The sequence below is a fragment of the Phasianus colchicus genome, chromosome 4 (genome assembly GCF_987193195.1).
Source record: "Phasianus colchicus chromosome 4, bPhaCol1.hap1.1, whole genome shotgun sequence".
Taxonomy (NCBI): Eukaryota; Metazoa; Chordata; class Aves; order Galliformes; family Phasianidae; genus Phasianus; species Phasianus colchicus.
The window spans coordinates 13,079,388-13,099,869 of NC_143439.1; the positions used below are offsets into that span (position 1 = coordinate 13,079,388).

At 35.4% G+C, this 20,482-nt stretch overlaps 1 long non-coding RNA gene across 1 annotated transcript; it reads left to right on the plus strand.

The window, feature by feature from the left end:
• The first annotated feature begins 1,949 nt into the window (after window positions 1-1,949).
• Window positions 1,950-7,307, plus strand: LOC149918065 (uncharacterized). Its single transcript, XR_016466348.1, has 3 exons — window positions 1,950-2,105; window positions 5,986-6,138; window positions 6,735-7,307. It is a non-coding gene; the product is annotated as an uncharacterized LOC149918065 (long non-coding RNA).
• Window positions 7,308-20,482: the final 13,175 nt, after the last annotated feature.

The window sequence follows — 20,482 nt, forward strand, 5'->3', positions numbered from 1 at the left end:
TTAATATACATAGGTCTGGAAGTTAATGTCAGAACTCTGAGAACAGTTTGAAGGACAGCCCCAAATTGCTGTCAGAAGATTAGAAATTGCGTGTTTCTATGTACATGTTCCCATTTACATGTTGAAAATGACTACGTTGAAATTTGCATATATATTGGAAATTCTCAGAGAAATTAATCCTGTTCTCGGACAGCAGTTCAGTTCATCCCTCTACAAACCCTTGTGCAGATCAGCCAAACAATTTGTCTTGTCAAGTGACTCAGACTAAAGAGATACACAACCAACCCAAGTACATCTAAACATATTTTAGCCTGAAATATAACTGGTAAGTCTCTCTTTTCTTGCCTTACAATTCTCTCCCATAACGTGTGAAAAAAAAAGGGAAAAAGCAGAGTAGTTTGTAGCCTAATTGACAGCAGGAAACTACTGAAAAGATGTTGCTTTTGTTTGATAGCAGTATTCCACAGCCTCTCTCAGATTTAGAGAATGGTTGTGATGGCTGTACAGACAAGTAAGGAAAAAACAAAGCTTGGTCCAGCACATTTAGAGTACAAAAAGATGGATAGGCAAAATTACAGAACAAAATGTTGAAATGTGTAAGGGAAGAACTTACACAGGTATCAGTTATATGTTGTTAGGATTTTCTTTTTTCATTTTAAACTAGAGAGGGCAGTGGGGATTTTAATTAGGGGAAAAAAAAAAAAAAGAGAGAAATAAGAAAAGGAAAGCAATTTTTGTTGCAGTTCATCACTTCTCTCAACATGATTAACAAATAGCATTTTGTAGGCCATAAGACAGGGGTGATTTTCGAGGAAGTATTTGAAAGATATATATCACTTATATAAATCGTATCAGGAAAACAAAAAATAAATCACACTTTTGAAGTTATAGTCTACCAAAATAGTGCAGCCAAAGAAAAGTGACAGAGATATTCATCAGTTTGAATAGTATTATATCTGTGAATAATATTGCCAGTAAATTAAGAAGGTATCAGCCTTCTTAAGGAATATATGGCAAAAACTGGTGAAAGGTAAGGGCAGCTGACTATTAGTAAGTACAAGAGAAGATCATCTTACAGTGTTCTTCTATGCAGAGCCACTACATGGGAACAAAGAAAGGCAATCAAGCAAGATAATTTGAAACAAACAAACAAACAAACAAACAAACAAAAACAGTTTGCTAGATTAAAACATACAGAGAAGTTAATGTCACAAATACTAACGGAAAAGAGAACATATATTTCTATCAGGAAGCAGCCATTGAAGTGAGAGACATAAAATCTGGTTTGAAGAAAGGAAAGCATAAAGGACAAATTCAGGACAAGAAGATTAGATATCATAGCTGAGAAGGTGAAATGAAGAAAAGAGACTGAATGGTGGATGGAGTGACTATCTGCATCTTCTTTAACATCAGAGAATGTTCTTAGGAATCAGCTAAGGGACAGAATAAAACTGATATTGCTGAAGTCTGAATAGAAACATGAAAACATGAGGCTTCCTGTCTGGAACAGACTGCCCAGAGATGTTGTGTATGTACTTCTCTGGAGATGTTCAAGACCTGTATAGATGCCTATCTGTGCAACTTGGTCTAGGAAGCCTGCTTTGGCAGGGGTTAAGTTAGGTTAAGCCCCAACAGTGCAGAGTACAGGGGCAGGATTGCTTCTCTTTACCTGCTAATCAACCTTCTTTTGATGTGGCTTTACTGGGCTGTGAGGGCACATTACTGACTCATGTCCTGCTTACAATCCACCAGTATCTCTAAAGTCTTTTTCAGTAGGGCTGTGCTCCCTCCATTCATCCCCCAGTTTGTAGTGGGAGTTGCTGTGACCCAGGTGCAAGGACTTGCACTCAGATTTGTTGAATCTCATGATATTCACCTGGTCCCCTTGCTAGAGCCTATCTAGGACTCTCTGGATGGCATCTAATGCTCTAAGCAGTTAATATCTTGTTTCTGGAAATAATCTTTTTTGGATTGCTGAAAGAACTGTTGATAAGTAATACCTTATCATAAAAAAAAAAGCTGCTGGAGTAACTTCTGCTGATGTTCTGTGGGTCTTATGTGGCTTCCTACCTGAGCCTTTACACTCTCTGAGCAGAAAGATGAAGGTAAATTCTATCCAGGTGGTTACAAAACTGTAAAGTGTCAGATACATTTTTTTTTTACAATAATTTTTATTGCTTTTTATGTACTGAAATAATCTATGTTTATAACACTGTATATGGTTAGTAGTTTTCTATCTAAACTTTATTTTAACAAATGAGGATTATTTTTACTGTCCTTGATGTGTCTTAGAACAACACAATGACATTCTTTAAAATAATTTCTATTCAGAGTTCTAAATAGATGTACTGAGAGCAGCCATTTCCTCATATCCAGAAACTAATAACACTGCTGCCATCCTCTGCTTTTCATTTATGTACACTCATCTTACATTCCTGCACATCTCTCTCTGCATCTGCCTGTGTAAGTCTTTGAAGAATAAATTGGGAATGCCTGTAATCAGTAACAAGTATTATTTAATTGTCTAGAACCAGATAACAATGTTTGTGTGTGGCCAGTTGCAGGAATGATGTAACTGTCTAGGTGGCTGATAACATGCAAGGCAGCTAGAGATTGTTTTTTGTGTTCCCCTGATGGCATCCAGCTGCACTATTTGCAAAATTCCTATTGTGTTTGCATTTGTGTGTTTGTGCATGCACAGCTGGTTAGTGAAGAATGCAGGCTGTTATGTATTTAAAAACAGTAATCTAATCTCACTTCAGAAGATGTTTTGCTCTTGCTAAAGAAGGATGCAGTTCACCAGTCTTGGCAGAACCAAATTAAAAGGAAACATAACTGAGATCTAGAGCTGAGAAGCATAATGTAGCATGCATGGTACCTGTCTCTCTCATGCTCTGGTGAATTTTCTGAGTACCTCATTTGCCTGAGGAATATAATTATACACCTCCTTCCTCTACTTATCTCAAAAGCTGAAAGAACTGTTGATAAGTAATACCTTATCATTAAAAAAAAAAAAAAAAAAAAAAAAAAGATGAAGAGTATCTCACTTTTGGCTGAAATATATCCTCACAAGACCTATCTAGCCTTGATCTCTGCAAAAGATTACCACTGAGAGATTTCTAGTGTCTGTACATCTTACAGTACACAAAAAGATGTAATTTTTGTGGAAGAATTGGGAGATTGATCTTTTTTCTTTTTTATTAATCTGAGTTCTGAAGCAGATGGAAACAGTTGATACATAGTTACTCACCTTTCCAGTAGATGGTAGTACAGATGTGCTTAAAAGTATTCAATTTGGGACTGAAACAAACAGTGTGTAGACATTTTCATGTACTGAATACCGAGGAATTTTTAGCTGTATCAGTTCTTAAAATTAAGTCATGTGAAACTGCTACAGGGAAAGAAAAAAAAGAGAATTGAGACTGTTCTTATTCCAGCCACTGATCTTTAGCAAACAGTTACAATTTTTGTTTTGATAGAACACTTGGTTGAATTGCAAATATTCATAACTGAAGGACAGGGATCTCTATAAACCATTGACACTCATAATAATTTACTGTTATAAAATCTGAGTGGTGGTGTATTATAGTCCCACTGAATGCTAAAGCCTATGCCTGTTTTAGACTGTATTATAAGCTGTGTGTATTTGCTGCTTCTTTTTTCTTTTTCTTTTTCGTTCTTTTCTTTTTTTTTTTCTTTTTCTTTTTTTTTTTTAACTGGGCTTATCTTAGCAGCATTGGATGAAACAAGGATAAAAAACCTTTTTATGACAAGCTGTACAGCTTTTCCCTCACAGATTTGTCACACTTGCATATGCTGATTTTATCAGCAGTAACTAAACATTCATATGATAACAAATGCTGTTCATTAATGTTCTAAGTATGCAAACTAAATATAAGACACGTAAGCTGGAGATAATTGTAGAATGAAATGTAAATATTGCAAGTTTTCTACAAGTTTTTGGTTTTTTTTACAGTGTTATGGCCATTATACAAAAAAAAATATAAACAGAAGAGCAGCTGAAGGAAAGAAAAAGGAATGGATTGCAGTTTATATGATAACTGAAGCTCAGAATGTATTGAAGCTATTTTAATTATGACATAAATGTAAGAAAAAATGAAATGTCAAAAAATGTCTGCTACTTAGCACATAAATTTCTAAATATTTCCAGTTGGGGAATATTAACATATGGCCTGTTAATAACTACAGAATGTTTTCATAAATCACATCTACACATAAATTCCTTGGGAGGATTTTAGCCACAGTTATTGCTACTAGCTCATTTCAGAGCTGCATACACGTGTAACGCTATACATGCTCTGTTTAAAATAAATCTCCATAATCTTTCTGAACACTGGTATTACCAGTGACAATTCATGTTAGTGAGTAATGCAGTCACATCACCCTTGAAGCCCTACAGCATTATTATAAAACCTTAATTAAGAATATATTTATAAATATAAGACTTGAAGGATAGATACAAAGGAGCGTAAAAACATTAATTTTCTGTTTTATTGGTCTTGCCTAATATATTATAATGATTAGCACTAAGGAGAGTCTTATGCAGGATTTACACCTGAGGGAAAAGCAGGTGGTTCATTTTAAATGACACACTCAAAAAAATCAAGATGGGTAGCAAGGCAGAAGGGGAATAATTATGTGGAAGACTAAGGATGCTGCTCCCGTAATCTGTTTCCAGCAAAAATAGTAGAGATATGGAAAAAAGAGCTTCTACCTTCTGGATTATGTCAAAAGAGAAATTGTCTTGACAAATGAGGAAGATTTTAAATGGGAGTTTTCTCTGACCTACAATACAAGAAAAGGTTATGCTAATATGTTAAGGCACAGGCCTTTACTAATGGCTGAGCTGTAGACAAGGCAGGATAGCTCAAAATGAGAATCGTTTTTTTGTACTTCTTTCTCCCTGAGTGACTGAGAAACACTCATTATCCTGTCCTAGGTTATCCTATTATGAATGTTCTTATCTTATTATAAATGTTCTCTGATATAACTGTTGCAAACAGTGATCTCAGAGAGGAAAGCATGAAATTTGCATCTAGCACAAAAAGGACAAACTACTTCTGTTTTAAAATAAAGGACATCAATTGTCTTGAGCAATACTCTGTTCTTATGAACAATCATCTCTTTATGTAATCATATATATATATATATATATATATATATATATTTCACTCCCAAAATATGCCTTACTTCTGATCAAAGTCAAATTTTGACCTAAACTGTTCTATGTTCACTTTTTTTCCAATAATGATGAACTGAAAAAATATTAATCTTTTTAAAGCACTTTGAAGCCCTCTGCTCTTTTCAGCTGACAAACCATTTGAAGGAGCCCCAGTCACATCAGGGAAGCTTGTCAAACTCATCACAAGGAGCCCTTATAAAGCCAAATGGATATGTGTATTCTGATAAATTTTATACTGTTTTGGGGAGTCTTACTACAACAATGGTGGTTGATTAAGCCATATATAAAGGAAAAAAAAAAAAAAAAGCAGTTAAATGACCAATAGAAATAACAAAAGTAATTTCTGCATATTTCCTTTTTGTCTTATTTTTGTTAAGTTTGGTGTGACAGAAAATGAAATATTCCTTGAATGTATTCCTGTTGCAGAAGTATTTTCAGGAAGCTTCTCAATCTGGCTTCTCTGTGTCCGATGTTGTGTTTATGCATGATGGTATGCAGTTTCACTCCACTGATCATCTGTAGCTGCAAAACTCTAACTGCTGTAACTGCTTCTGAGACCTCAACCTTCTCTCAAATATGGCTATAATGTACCTGCAGAAATTATCAAAACTTGTAGGATGTAGTATTTGCACAGGCAGGCACAGAGATGCATTTAGAAAGGTATTTAATGGCAGTCTGATGACAACTTTGGGGAATGAGGTTGAAAAAAGGTACTGATATTGAGCCTTCTCTGCTTTGATTTCCATGCTGAGTGTATCTTCTCTCTTTTATTTTCATTTCAGACTGAAAAGCAGTGTGAACATGATTGCACAGAGGAGCGCATACAGCTTTCACCTGGCAGGATTTTCCAGGATGGAAAGAAATTTTGGCACAAGGGGCAAATCAAGACTCACCACATTTCCATGCCCCTGAAATCTTGCTCTCTTGGCAATACAGTAAGTAGTCCCAGTCTTGACGGGAACACAAGCAAATAGAGTAGCCTCCAGGCTAGTGTTCTGGGAACACTCTGGAAAGCTGATTAGAAATCTTCACAATGAGGCAGAAACAGCACTGTGGTCCTTATCTGCTCACCTAATATGTAAAAAATGCATTTGTTTTATATCCTGTAGGCAACCTTACTCAGTATGTTGACTGTTTTGGATCTCCAACAGACATGCTTAACTGCCCCTTTGCTCCTTAGGTTTCCTTTTGTGGTGGTTTGGTGTTTTGTTATTACTGTTTTTAAATTGTATCTAAGCCTAAGATAAATTTGATTCCCGCTCACAGTGAATTCTGGGGCACAAGGCAGCAATCTCTAAACCCTACGTGACCAGACCAGCAGAAGTAAGGTTCATCAGCTCAGCCATAATAAGCTGAGACACAGTGGTGCACTGACAGTTCTGATGCTTTCAAGATAAACCGGTAGCTGTGCACACTTGAAAGATCTCACTGCACTGTATCACATGAAAGATACTCATGCTAGTATTAATAACCTAGCATTTATAGGAGAAATTCACAGACTGACTTTGCTTGTCACTGTTAAAACTTATAGGTATGGCTCTCACTAGCAGAGGAAGATGTGAGTACCACCATTGCCAATGGAGGCTTCTGTGTCAGCCTTCAGATTTTTCTGCAATCCAGCTAAACTACAGCTAAGCATCTGAAGTGAAGCTGATTTCAAATACCAATCAAAATATTACTTGGAAACAATTTTTAATGAAATAGTTAATGAAGAGGCTTGCTAAAATTCTAATCACTGACAATAACCTGATAACACGCATAAATTTTGCTTTGCAAGTTTTCAGAGAGAAACTTTGAAGAGAGCAAGGTTCTGTAGAAATTATCAGTGTAAATTAGTTCTACCTAATAGACACTACAATTATCGTCTGATATAATTATAGGCCTATTTTGCAACTCTGCCAATTTTTTTTTGATCTTCAGGAACAACCACATTGGCTAGCAATCACTAATGTAATACGACAGCTAGCACACAACCAATCTATCAAAAAGACAATATTTTTAAAAGTGTTTATGCAAAACAAACTACTGCTCTTCTCCATCTTTTGTATGTTTTTGAAATGAAAACTACTGCCCTAAGTTATTTTCTTAAATGACATCTTTTATTACCCATATTTTATGCCAAATTTCTCTTTTTGTGTGTGATAGCTATTTATCATAGTAAAAGCAAAACAGAAACATACTTCAATGTGGGAGTTTTATGTTTTATAGCAGGAGGCTTTAGTTGGAGATAGGATTGATACATCAAAGTCTCATCCTGTGATAACACATGCATTTCAATATTTACCTTCATTTTTGTCCTCTACAGTTAATACAATATTTCCCTAACATAAGCTGCTAAACGTATTTTCTTTTTTTTATTATTCTTATTAAAATTGTGATTTGAAGATACATTCCTAAAGCTGTGAATAGTTATTAACATTTCTTTAAAGGCTTCAATATTTGAATGGCCAACTTCCAGCTTGAGTAATTACATTCTGCCTACTTAAATTCCCCACACAGTTTCAATTAGATAAGTTATTCTTCTGCTTTTTATGTCCTAAAAATGTTCTGCAGCATTGCTGCCACTATTAAACAGCTGCTGAATTTCGCCCCAGAGGTGCTTGCACTGATCCCTGCGTGCCAAACACAATATACAAAACAAACCAAGTTTTTTTTGTAGGATTAAAATTGTTAAATGTAAGTTTTATGATGGCTAAGAATTATTTTCGAACACCCACATTTATGCTCAATTTAAAGGCAACAATAACCTTCCCCAAGGTGTCCTACTAAAACTGCTCTAGAGAAAATAGGATTCATCTTCCATACATGCTCAAAGCATTTCCAGAGATTATTCTCAAGAATACTGTCCTTAAATCGTAGGCACATTGCCATATTGGTATCACCCCACCAAAAGAACTGGGGGCAGGATTTAGAAGATACTTCTCAGGTACTTAAGCCTCAGAAAGGGAGTTAATAGCTACGGTAGGCACGCTGGGGAGGACCCTTCCCCCTGTGCTTTTGGAAATGCTGCTAGGGACTTTAAAAGGAAATACAAATCTATCTTTAAAAGAGTTTCCTTCTATACGATGACCTCAGCCTGAAACTATACAGTTGCATGTAATTTTTCTCTACCAAGAAAATCCTTTTCTTCCTCCTGCACTTAAACTGGAGAGATTCTGATCCTTGAAGAGTGAGGAAAGAAAGGCTCTGAAGTAGTGAAAAATAACGCCTGCATCATTAAGAATGGTTACAGTGTGGACCTAGGCTGGCAACGCATGAGGAACAAGGAACCTGTTCAGATTATGATGGCTACAGTATCTCCAAGGTAATCCAATGCTGCCGGAGGTTCTGTGGGGAATCCCTGCCTAACTGCACATCAGTAATTAAGCCAAGTTCCAGACCAAGTTTCAGATTTAGGCCTTTGCAAATGAAATCCTCCCTCTTTTTTTTAATGAGATTTCTATAGACAAATCTTCAAATAGACCTAGCAGTGTTAGACCCCTGTCTTAGGAAAAACAAACAAACAAAAAACTATATAGAAACTGAAATGATTACTGGGTTCAATTTAAACATGCATTTTTAATAGAGAACCTGTGCAGGTTGAAGGAATAGGTAGCATTTATAAATCTGAATACGCTGAGGCTGACTGGAGCCTTTTTTTTGTTTTCCTTCCGTATTTCCTGGAGTTGGCAACATGCTTGGTGAGGTATACATATGTATCTCAGATCAGGCATCCTCTGATTTGTTGTTGTTGTTGTTGTTGTTGTTGCTACTTTGTCTTGCATAACACAACTGGTTCTTTAGGAGGAAGATATTTTTCTTTTTCACAATACTTCTTTCTCTTAGGGGTTACAAGGCTTTTTTCTTGATGAACTTGTGAGGTTTAATGGCATCACCTGTAACAGATTTTGCACTTTGAGTTGACAGCGTTTTTTTTTTTTTTTTTTACTATTCTGTATTCTTTTTTTCCCCCTCTAATCTTCAATCTTCATCCACACACTTTCTGTATCTGTGAATCCGTCTTCCATGCAGTCCAATCTTTTTTTCATATATTCCATTTCAGATAGCGAATCTCCTCCCTTGCTTATCCATTTTCATTCCATCCATTTATGTTCTTTTTCAGTCCCACACCCAGCAATGAGGGAAAAAGGTTGCCTATCAATCTTTCTCCTTGTACCAAGCACTGCTTCAGGATATGGGCATGAGCTTGAGCAGTATTTGTCCCCTTCTGCTTGCGCTGAGAAAAGCATGGGAAGAACATGTTAAACTGTTTTTTGCAGCACCATCTAAAACACAGGTGCTGAGAGCAGTACTGCAGAAAGCATCGAGTTTATGTCATCATAGTGCAGCATAAGAACCTGGAATAAATCATATCACCTATGTAAGAACAGGGCAAGTTATGAATCAGCACAACATTCAGCTCGTGGAGTAAACCTAGAATGACACTAGTAGTTGATTAGAACTATGTCAAGTTTCGAAGGCCAACTTTTTAAATGAAACTATAATTATACCAGCATTCCTCTAAAAATCAAGGTTGTCAGAATATTGCAAGCAGTTTCTTTCAACATTTGTATAGTATTTCTTTATCTATTTGTTTCGAATGAAACATGCTCAAATTTTATGAATTTCCCTGACAAAAAAATCACTTCCATAGCACCACTGCTCATTTACATATATATATATATATAGTCCATAGAACACAAAACACAACTAGTCAATGTCCACACTAACTTATGCATGTCATTTTTGCGAACTGATCCACTGAGTACCACAAGAACTGTTGTGCAGGTTAGCTGTTTGATAAAAAGTAATGGTCTTATAGAAATATTTTATTTTTTTCAGACTTACTTACAGATAGTTTCTGCTCCAGATGAATTTGAAAAGGAAATTTTCCCAAAGCAGGGCATTGAATCTATGCAGACATTTTACAGATCCTCCAAGTCTTCTCTGTACTTGAGGTTAATTATATATAAAACTATAAACTTACTTTCAGTAGTTTCTAATTAGTATAGCAACTGAAATAATTATAAGGCCGGGATTTAACAGAAAACACCTTTAACGTTACAAAAGACTCAGACTCAAAAATCTGTACTTTTTTTCTTGTACTAAGGTAGACACTCAAACACATTACTTATTATTGAACACTGAACAATTATATTTGCCTTTTATATTCAATTTGATTTTAAAAAATGATAATACTTCAGCACATTTACCATATGTTACTTAAGAAGCCATTATCTACTGTTTGAAATAATAGAGAAGACTCTAGATCTCTATGTATAATTAGCCAGTGTAATCTGCATTTTTCTAAAAGCCTACAAAAGAAATCCTTACCAGTTAGCTGCTAAAAGGAACAATATTCTCCTCCTGATGGCAAGAAAGTTTTAGTTTTTAAAGGAAACTGTTCCTCAGAATCACATACGATTTATCTTTTCTCATATTTTAATGATATTATTCTCTAAATGGGAGTATGCATATTATTATTAATATATTTCCACCATATGTCCTTTGATAAGAGAAGTGCAATAGTGCATACAAGTACACAATTGAACATTACAAGTAAGTAAAGCTACAGAGTCTAATATTCTCAGTTTTACTTATGGTATGGAAAGTTACACTGTTTCAGTACTTGTCCCTGTATTTCCTACATGCAAGACATAATTGGATTTTAAATTCAGATTTTTTTTTTTAATGCACTGAGAAATTGTTGCCTTGATAATGAGAAATCTGCAACTACTGATGAAATATTTTGTCATAAAAGAAATATAATATACATTTTTTCAATTTATTAGTTCTAGCTTTACAAAGAATATTAAGAAAGACTGTGGCTGAAAGGACCTTAAGTATTTCTTGAACAGGGCATTAGCACAGTTACTCCAGGCATGGTGGAAACTGTGCTTACAACTGTTCACTGCTGCATTCCCTGTAGCTTTCTACTGTGACATGTTCTTTGCAACATATTTTATTTGGTTGTTTTGTTGTTTTAGTTTTGTTTTTGAAGGATCACTGCATTGTCAACAGAAAAATAGGATTGATTTCGCCTCATTTTCCTCATCAAATGTGAACTCATTTCAGTATATGACATGCAGTAATGAGACACGTACAATGCAATTTAATGGTGCCCAAAATCAAATGCTTCCTTTAGATAGGCATGTTGGGTGTATGCTTTCCTAACTAGAATTTGTTTGTCAGGGAATATTTATATGTACACATGTAGGTATATACATCCCACCAATTCTCCATTGTAAGTAGATCTGGGAAAACTTAAAGACAAGGATCTAACTCTGAAATGCTCCGGCATTTGAATAAACCTCAGACTTGGGTCTTGGTTGTGACTCTTACTGCAATAATGAATCTTCGCTTGTCATTTGTACCCTCAATAGAACAGATGCTTGCTTATCTTCATCAAGCTTCATTTTAGACTCACTCCCAAAACATAAGGCCATTCCTTATTTGCTGTGACAGAAAATCCCGTAAGACAATTACCAATCATCAAATCATCAGGCCTATGTGCTTTGCTATCTTTTTTTTTTTTTTTTTTCCGTTCGTATTTTGTAGTAACCAGCAAGAACTATTTTTGGTCTATGAAACTGTCATCATTTAGGTGGCCAGAATGAAACATTATGATCAATTTAGTTTGAGTGTTTTGTCCTGATCCTTTCCTTGTTGACATTGACTAAGAAATCTCTTCTGAATTTGTTTTTGCCTTAGTGTGGTTGAGTCCTTAGGTCCGTGTGGAAAGACTTTAAAGCAATAGGATAGAATAAACACAAAAATGTCATTATAGCAATAGCCAAGCCTAGGCTAAAAATTGGAGATCTAAGCTTCTTTAAATTATAGGGTTTCTGGCTGGCAGTTCTCCAGTACTGAACAGTTATGTCTATGGTTAGCATTTTGCTTACAGTCTTTTCATAATTAAGTTATATCATTGCCATCTCATGTGAATTGTCTATATAAGAAAAAATCCATTCAAATATGTTGTGTATCTGTAGATGAATTTGAAAACCAGTTAAGATAATCATGTCACATTAAATAGCGTAAGGTGACAGAAGGTTCGAGCAGGAGTCTTTGGCAGTTTTAGCAGACATCCTTAAATCAACTGTATAAATTTTAATGTGGTAATTGTATTACACCAAATGGATGTCTTAACGGGCTATTTACAGGGAATGTAAGAGAAAACAAATAATATAAATATATTCATATTTTTCACAACCTCTTTGTTTTTTAAATGTTCTGCAAACAAGCCAGCCCAAACAAATCTTTGTTTTTGTAATCGACTTCATTTCTAAAACTCCTACTGGGTTAGAGCTTCCAATTAAAATATGATTCCTTATGCATGTTACATAGATAGTGTTTATTCAACATTGTACAGGGCTTTTTTTTTTTTTTTTTTTTTTTTTTGTCCTGAAATGTATGGCTTTGGCATTGCAAAAAAATGAAAAGTTTTTATTTCCAAAAGCTGGGTTAAAGCTCATTGCTATTAATGCTGGAAGGATTCACAGAGAAATGTCTGTTAATTTAACATATGAAGATAGGGAGATTAACAGTTTTTTTTATACTGTTTGGTGATTAGACTAATTAGATCAAGTAAACTAAGAAGTTGTGAAACGTTAAGTCAAATTCCCTTATTTTTACACAGTAATACCAGAAATGCCAAGCCCATCTCTTTATTTAGTCTTGATGCTGGTACCATTCAATCAGACAAAAGATATGTCTTCCAGGACAGACAGTTGGAGTCGCACTAGAAAAGAGAAAGTGAGAATTTAATATTCACACAGCATGTACATTGTGGGGATACCTCATACTCACCCTGTGGACTAAGTGTATGTGGATGGCCAAAATGCAGAGGCAGCCTCCACAAATATGCGTCTTTTGGTTTTGTTTCACCCAAAAGGAGTTACTTCTTGAGCTCTGAGTCTGTTCCACAGAGTGAACCAAGTAGGCTTCGTGGTGGTTTGGGATTGTTCTGGGATTATGGATTATCTGCAGCAGTTTCCACTGCAGTACAATAGCATTTTTTTTATGGTTTTGAGAACGCGGAAAAAAGGCATGAGTGAATGCAAGAAGAAACTGTTCTTAGTGGGATCCCTACTGGACAAAAAAGTCCTGGGACTAATTGTCACTGGTGCTGTGAGCGTTCAATGAGGAGAATTCATTTTTACACCAAAGCCTCAGATTTGGTGACTGCTGTTATAATCCTTAAAAACATAGACAAATAATCAAAATAAGTTGGGTATATCATTTTTTTTTATCAGGTAAACTTAATAAAATCTAGGTAATTGCTATTTCATACTAGCATCTTTGAAAGCGTCCGTTGTAACTGTTGTCCAGATTACTCAGCTTTATACTTTAAGTATATATAGCCTACGTTAATGTTAATGCAGAGCAAGACTAATTCAGATCACTATGGAAATTAAGATCCCATACTGATAAATGCCAGAATGACACTGTGCTTCAGTAATCCTCATCAAAGCAACCATGAAAGTTAATGCTATTTTTGGATAGCACTATTTTCTTTGAACCATTTAAATGGAAAATGTTTGATCTAGAATTTTTTGCAATGGGGGAAAAAAAAAAAAAGGAGCTTCTGTGGTAGAGGATCTACATATTTGTAAACCAGCAATTATGGCACATACCCAGCAATCTGAAATATTTCTGAACTGTGCAGTACATCCCCAAATTGCTCATGTAATGAAAGCACATGAAAATGTTGTTATCATTGTTTCTAGTTGTCTTCCATTTCCCACTGGAGAATTTTTGTCAGCTTAATATATTTTTGTTTGTTTTCCGCTCTCATTTTATTTGCTTTGGTTCTGGAATGAAAATTAGCTAATGATGCCGTTTGTTAGGTTATGCAGGCTTCCGCCATCTATTAAGACTGGATGGGTCACTTAGGCACATGAACCTGGAGTGAGATCGGGGTCTGTTTTTTTACCGAGTCTTATTTTAAGGGAGGGAGATACGTGACACAGTCATGTGGAGCAGCATCATCTACACTGCCTGAAGCTTACTATACATTACTACTAACGGTCACTTCGTATCTTCAGATTGGCCTTTTCAGTGGCTGGTTCATTTTTTTCCTAATTAAATGAGAAAAATGCAATGTAAATCTAAAGAACCACTTGCCTGAGGACCAACTGACCGTCATTTTCAAGAGCTGAGAGAGCAGAAGCACCTGAAGGGCCAGGAAAAACAGTCGCATCACTTTACCTGTCAATTTTCAGTCTGAAGCTGGTTGGGTTGGTGATCAGTATCAATGGTCGCATTTCTTAACAGGATACGAAAGGACAGTCACAACACTACTCCTTCAACACACCCCACTTGTTGTTTTATAGACACTTTGTGCCCTGCTGGCAGCATGCACTAGCTGCAAGCCAATTAAAATAGCTCTCCAACGGTTTTCCTGCCTAATCCATATGTGCTGTAGAGTTGCTTTATTCTCTGCAGCGCCACAGTTAGGGACAAGCAGGGACAGCCGCAGTGTCTCTAACGTCCGTTGCTGCGAAGAGGACGCCTTGGGACCACAGGCAGTCTCTTAGAAAATGGAGCTGTCCTCAGGATGCTCTGATTCACGAGGGACTTGGCTGGCACGTCACGGAGGGACTGGGAAATAAGGGAGGTGTACCTCAAAAGCAAGTTAGCTTGTACAAAGAACTGTGATGATAGTGCCCAGATGAAAGCTCATAAAGAATTTAAATATGATAACTGTCATAACAACAGAAAGCATTGTTACAAGACCAGATTGTCTTACTAATTTGTTGTGGCATCCCCGAGGGTAAGCAGGCATTTCAGTTCTCAACTTTCCATTTTGTTTGAATGCTATCAACCTGAAAATCTAGACCGCAGTGCTCAAAATACAAACTTGGCAGAAGAACATCAATCTGTGTGCATACAAATAAGAAATAGATTTGCCAATGCGATTTATTATCTGTGGTATTATTATTCAATTATCAACAAAAACTTTCCAGACAAGTGTGTTTTGCTGTTTAATGTGTACATGTGTGTGTCTATACATAGATTTCAAAACAGTAGAGTCCACTTAGGGGAAATAAATTATGAGGTCACAGAATTCAAACTCTGAACATAATCATGAAAAGTAGATTTTGAGGATAATCTTATTACAGGATGTGAGAAGGTGTAGGCAAAATCAGATTACCTGGATCACCAATAATTTCTACTCGGTTTGTACTGAAAAGGCCTAGCCCATGTTTAGTCGTGAGCATTAATGCAATACAAGAAAAAGAAGACAATACAATGTTATTATCACGTTGGAACTGACCTGAACAATTCATATCCATAGTTGACACAGAGAAAAATATAGGTATGTTTAAAGGGAAAACAAATTCATAAATGTGACAGAGTAACGTGCCTGTTCTCTTTCTCCCACAAATTCAAAGATAAAGCATTAGCACTGATGTGTGCCTTGAGGGAGGGAAAAGGTTTGCCTTTGCTTTCTATTACTCAATTTAAAGATCATTGTCAAAAGAATTGCATTTCAAAGGCTATAGGGTTCTACATCACAAAATTGCTATTAAAAAAAAAAAAAAAGTAGTAATAAAGATTGAACTGATAAATGCTTGTTAACTGTCATTTTTAACTGCTTTTATTTACAAAATTGATTATTGCAGGAGGTGATGAATTTTCTCAATTTTATCAGGGCTATTCTAATAGTGTTCTTCCTTGTAAAAAGAGCATAGCTATGCAAATTTCTTAATTCTCCTACATCATGAATCTACTGGCATTTGCATTTTTCAGTTTAGTAGTCTGAAATTTCAACTGAGATGTTTGTTCAATATAAAGGTGAAACTGAGAAAAATGTATTTTTATAACTAGTTCTTGCTATGTTCATGGTGCTGAAAAACAAAGTTATTTGTTATTTCTTCTCAGCCTTTGATGAGAAGAAACCACTTTTATATTGTTTTTCAGATTTATGAGATGAAGAGTTACTGTGGAGTATTATTGAATACAATATTAACTGCACAAAGCGTGTGAAGGACTTTAAAGGCACTCAGAGATACTGACACTTCAGACATATAACTAGACTTAGGCCTGGCAGTTTCTCCTTCTTTCTTCATTTTTATAATGCTCTTCTCTCTCAGGATTTCTGGATTTTAGTATTTTCTTGAGATTATCACTTCGAGTTTCTTCGTTCTTCTGCTGTTTGTCTAAGGTTTTTTGTTGTTGTTGTTGTTTGTTGTTTTTTCTTTTTTTTTTTCCTGAGCAAATTTAAGCTATTTGTGGTGCTCTTTCAGAGTTATAATAGTGCGAGTCCTTCTCATTTTTTTATTTTATTTTTTTTTAACTTCCTCTCCTCCTATTTCTTGTCATAACAGTTTAAATAAATCAAAAGTGGGGGGGAAAAAAAAAAAAAGAAAGAAAGAAACAGTTCATAATTCTTCAGTTGAAACAGAAGGGAAAGAGAGAGAGAGAGCACTGTAGATGAGATGTCAATTGCTGAAATTACTTTGTCTCCGTGATCAGACAGGCCTTGGATTTATTGAACTACAGGGCACTCTACAAGGTCTATTTAGTTTCTCACATTCGTTTCACAGCATTGAGTTGAAGGAACGGAATGATTTGAGCATGGTTATTGATTAATAGTGTTTATTGCATCTATAGTTCCAGGCACTTAGGGAAAAATATGGGTATGTTTAAAAGAAAGTAAATACATAAATAAGATGGCAAGCTGGACTTCCTCTTTCTTTCTCCCTTTTTCTCTACCATCGTTTACGTATGCATTAGCATAGCTATGAAATGCCACCTGAACAATTCATAACAATAGCATAATTCAATAGGAAAAAGTATAGGCATATTTAAATCTAAAATATATACATAAATAAAACTGTGAAGCAAGCTATATGTGTATGTCAGCAGAGATATGAAAGCTGTTTGAAAAAATCTATCAGGAGTAAGTACACTGCAGGGCAACTGCATGAACACACAAAATATTTCCTTCCCCGAGCATTACTCTGCAAGAATCTGACTAGGCAATACAGAACAAATACAGCGCATAACTTAGAACGTGAGAGCTGTAAGTGGAATACTGGTTACTATTTCAATCAGATTTTTCTTTTCAGAGTAATAAGTAACTTTAAAAAAAAAACTAAAAAAAAAAACTAAAAAAAAAACCTCTCAACATTTAGAGTTTCAAAGTCACACTTAACATTACAGAACTCTATCACATTTCCACGCTCAGTTTAACTAATGTCAAGAGAAAAATGTTATACTTGAACCCTCTTTTCTGAAGCAATCAAGGTCACCACTATAAACAATAGTCCCTGATCTGGCTGCTATATTTTCTTATTAAAAACACTTTTCTACCACTTGAAGAGCCCAGACGGAATCAGTCTGCCACAGCTCCTGATCCTCAACTCACACTCTTCCTAATTTCTCCATAGCATTGTTGTGCAGATGAACCCATCCTAGTCACTGACACAGAGATTCTAAGTCAAAGATGTCTCTTGTGTTGTAATGAAGCAGTTTCATACTTTAAAGTGTCAAACTGCGTTACTACAAAACAAGGAAAAAACACTTTGATCTCAAAGTTATGTCTACACAGTACACTGAAAGTGTGATTTACAATACAGGCACTCACTTGAGTTTTAATTTAGCTAGCGTGGATAGTGTTAAGATCTTGCGTATCTCTGCATAAACTTTTATGTACCGGATAAAGATGCTTCCTTGCACTGCCAAATGATAAGAAATCACTCTTTGTCCAGGGATTACTGGCTGAACGTATTCATTTTATAGTCTGCAATTCAAATGTTCCACGTGTAGCATTAGCACAGGACAATACATTTTCATTTCATTTTATGCCAATCTTTATCAATAAGATATCAGTTTTTAATATTAATGTATTCCAGTCAGAAGACATGCCTTATGAAATTCTGTTATGCTTTCTAAATCATAAATTCAGACTAAAAATTACATTTTCAGAGAACATTAATGTTTCCTCATTTCTTATTCTCATTTGCCATACTTCTGGCACTAGAATACAGACAGGAAGGTTTTCAGTCATTTCACCCACTATTTTCCACCTTGTCTCTTTGATTTTATAGCTGCTTATAATTACTTGGGACCTTTTGTTTTTAAGTCCATACAAGCCCAATACTAGCCAAGCTACCTTGCTTCATTCCAGCTTTTTTTTTTTTTTTTTTTTTAATAAAACAAAATAAAAATCTCTTCATCTTAGAAAAAAAGATTCCAAGCATCAAATGGCAAACATTCAGTGACTGATGCATTAAGGTACTTCAGCTGCTATTATTATATGTCATAGTCTTAGAAATCAGTAACAGTTGTAGATTTTGGTAGGCTGCTGTTTCTGTGATATAACCAAATCTAAAAATAAAAAATAATGTCCAAAAGTAATTTTTCCTAAGATAAAACTGGAATATGTTCAGGAATTTTAAAAATAAATTTGGAGGGAAGTTGTTTCCTGTTTGTGAAGAGTTTCAGATTTACTCCTGTTATGAATCAAAACAGAAACATTTTTATATGCCATCTTTTTGGGTAAGATGAAAAATCAAATTTCTAAAGGAGAGCTCTTAATCCTTACCGTGTGGCCTGCAAAACGTGAAAGGCAGTCCAATCCAGATGCCACAGGAGTTGGAGGCTCCACATGTTTGATGATGAGGAAACAAGAAGACATTCTCTTTTGTTCTGATTCACAGACTGCTAAATGTAACAGAATTCTAATTACATTAAGTGATTTTATAGTTGACAGAGACCTTTGCAGGGAAGATGAGTTTGACAAAGGCAATAGAATCTTAGCTAATGAAGAATGCTAGACCCACCTTTGAGGAATGTTAAGTAAGTGCTCTGCTTTTAATGAAAGATACATCTTTTATATGTAAAGTAACTGTAGAAATGTCAACATTTCATTCTTAGACATCTTGCTAAATTCTGCAAAGAGTTATCAAATTCCCATTAGGTTTTTCTTTCCCATAACTGTATTTATTCTTACAGCATTTTCTTGCAGTGAAGTTCCGTGGACCAATCCTGGAAAAGGCACACTCAGTGTTTGCTTAATGCAGATTAAGCAAACTAGTCTTCATATTGACAATCGCAGTATGGTACAAAATTCTTCCTTGCAAATGAGGGCTTTGCAGATGTGTCTAAGTTGCTTGGAGTGTACAAAAGTGCAGGCGGGAGCTGGGACTGTAAAAATGTTCTTTTGTTACCTCAGGTAGTGCAAAATATGCGAACAATTGCTGTCCTTTGTACTATTCAAAAGTGAATACTAGGATGTCACTAGTGCAATGTGAGATGTTCAAAAATCTACTGAGAAAAAGCAGAATGCTCAAGCCTTGGTTAGTTTGTTGGCTGAGTGCTGTGCTTGTTTCCTAGACCATAAGCTAACCTCTCACTCACTGTGCAATATAATAGTACCACATTATGATGTTATGCCTCAACATGGGATAGGAGCTGATTGGAGAGTAAGATGTTTCTTAGAGAATACATATTCAACATTTTCTGAAATTCTTGGTTTGAAATCTCACAGACATAAAATTCATTCTTTTTTATAGCAAAAGTCGCTTCACTGTTTTAGATAATCACATCACTCTTACTTCATATACAAATGTGCAATCTCCATTCTGGGAAGCATATTATGGCTCACCTAGATTTTTCAGGGAGTGAGATCTTTGGTTTGGTTTTCGGTACCAGTCAGACATCTTCTATGTGCACACACATTATAGTTTTTCTGGTAATGTGGAGTTTCAAAGACCGTTTAAAGCCAGATAATGGTTTATTTTCTAATTATTCAAAGCTTTACAGGAAAAGCCAGTCAGAGAAAGATTTCTTTGAAAATTATCTAGTATATCTAATCTAAAGTTTTTGCTGTCTCTTTTCTGAATCGTGTCCTACATGATAGATTCAATTATTTATTATAAGGCAGTGGTAAAATAGCATTAATTAGCAAAGATGAAAAAGACTGACTCAATGGGAGCTCCTGTAACAGAGCTCTTATTTCTAATGCCTGAGGTGACCACTAATTTACAGCTTTTGATAGCTTGCACGCATGGTTCATGGAATAAATTGGTCTTGGGAAAAAAATATTGTACACCTCATTCGCTATGGTTAATGAAGAAGGTCTATGTTTTGCTGTTGTTTTTTGTTGCTGCTGCTGTTGTTTTACTTCAGTCAATTTATTTTTAATAAAACAGTTTAATGTGACACCATTAGAAATTAAAATATGCAAAGAGAGAAAATACAAAACCGCAACTGCAAGATTTTTCCTCCATTCAACCCAAATGCTCATATCCAACCCAAGGGCTCTAGAAACAATTATGCTATTTTTTT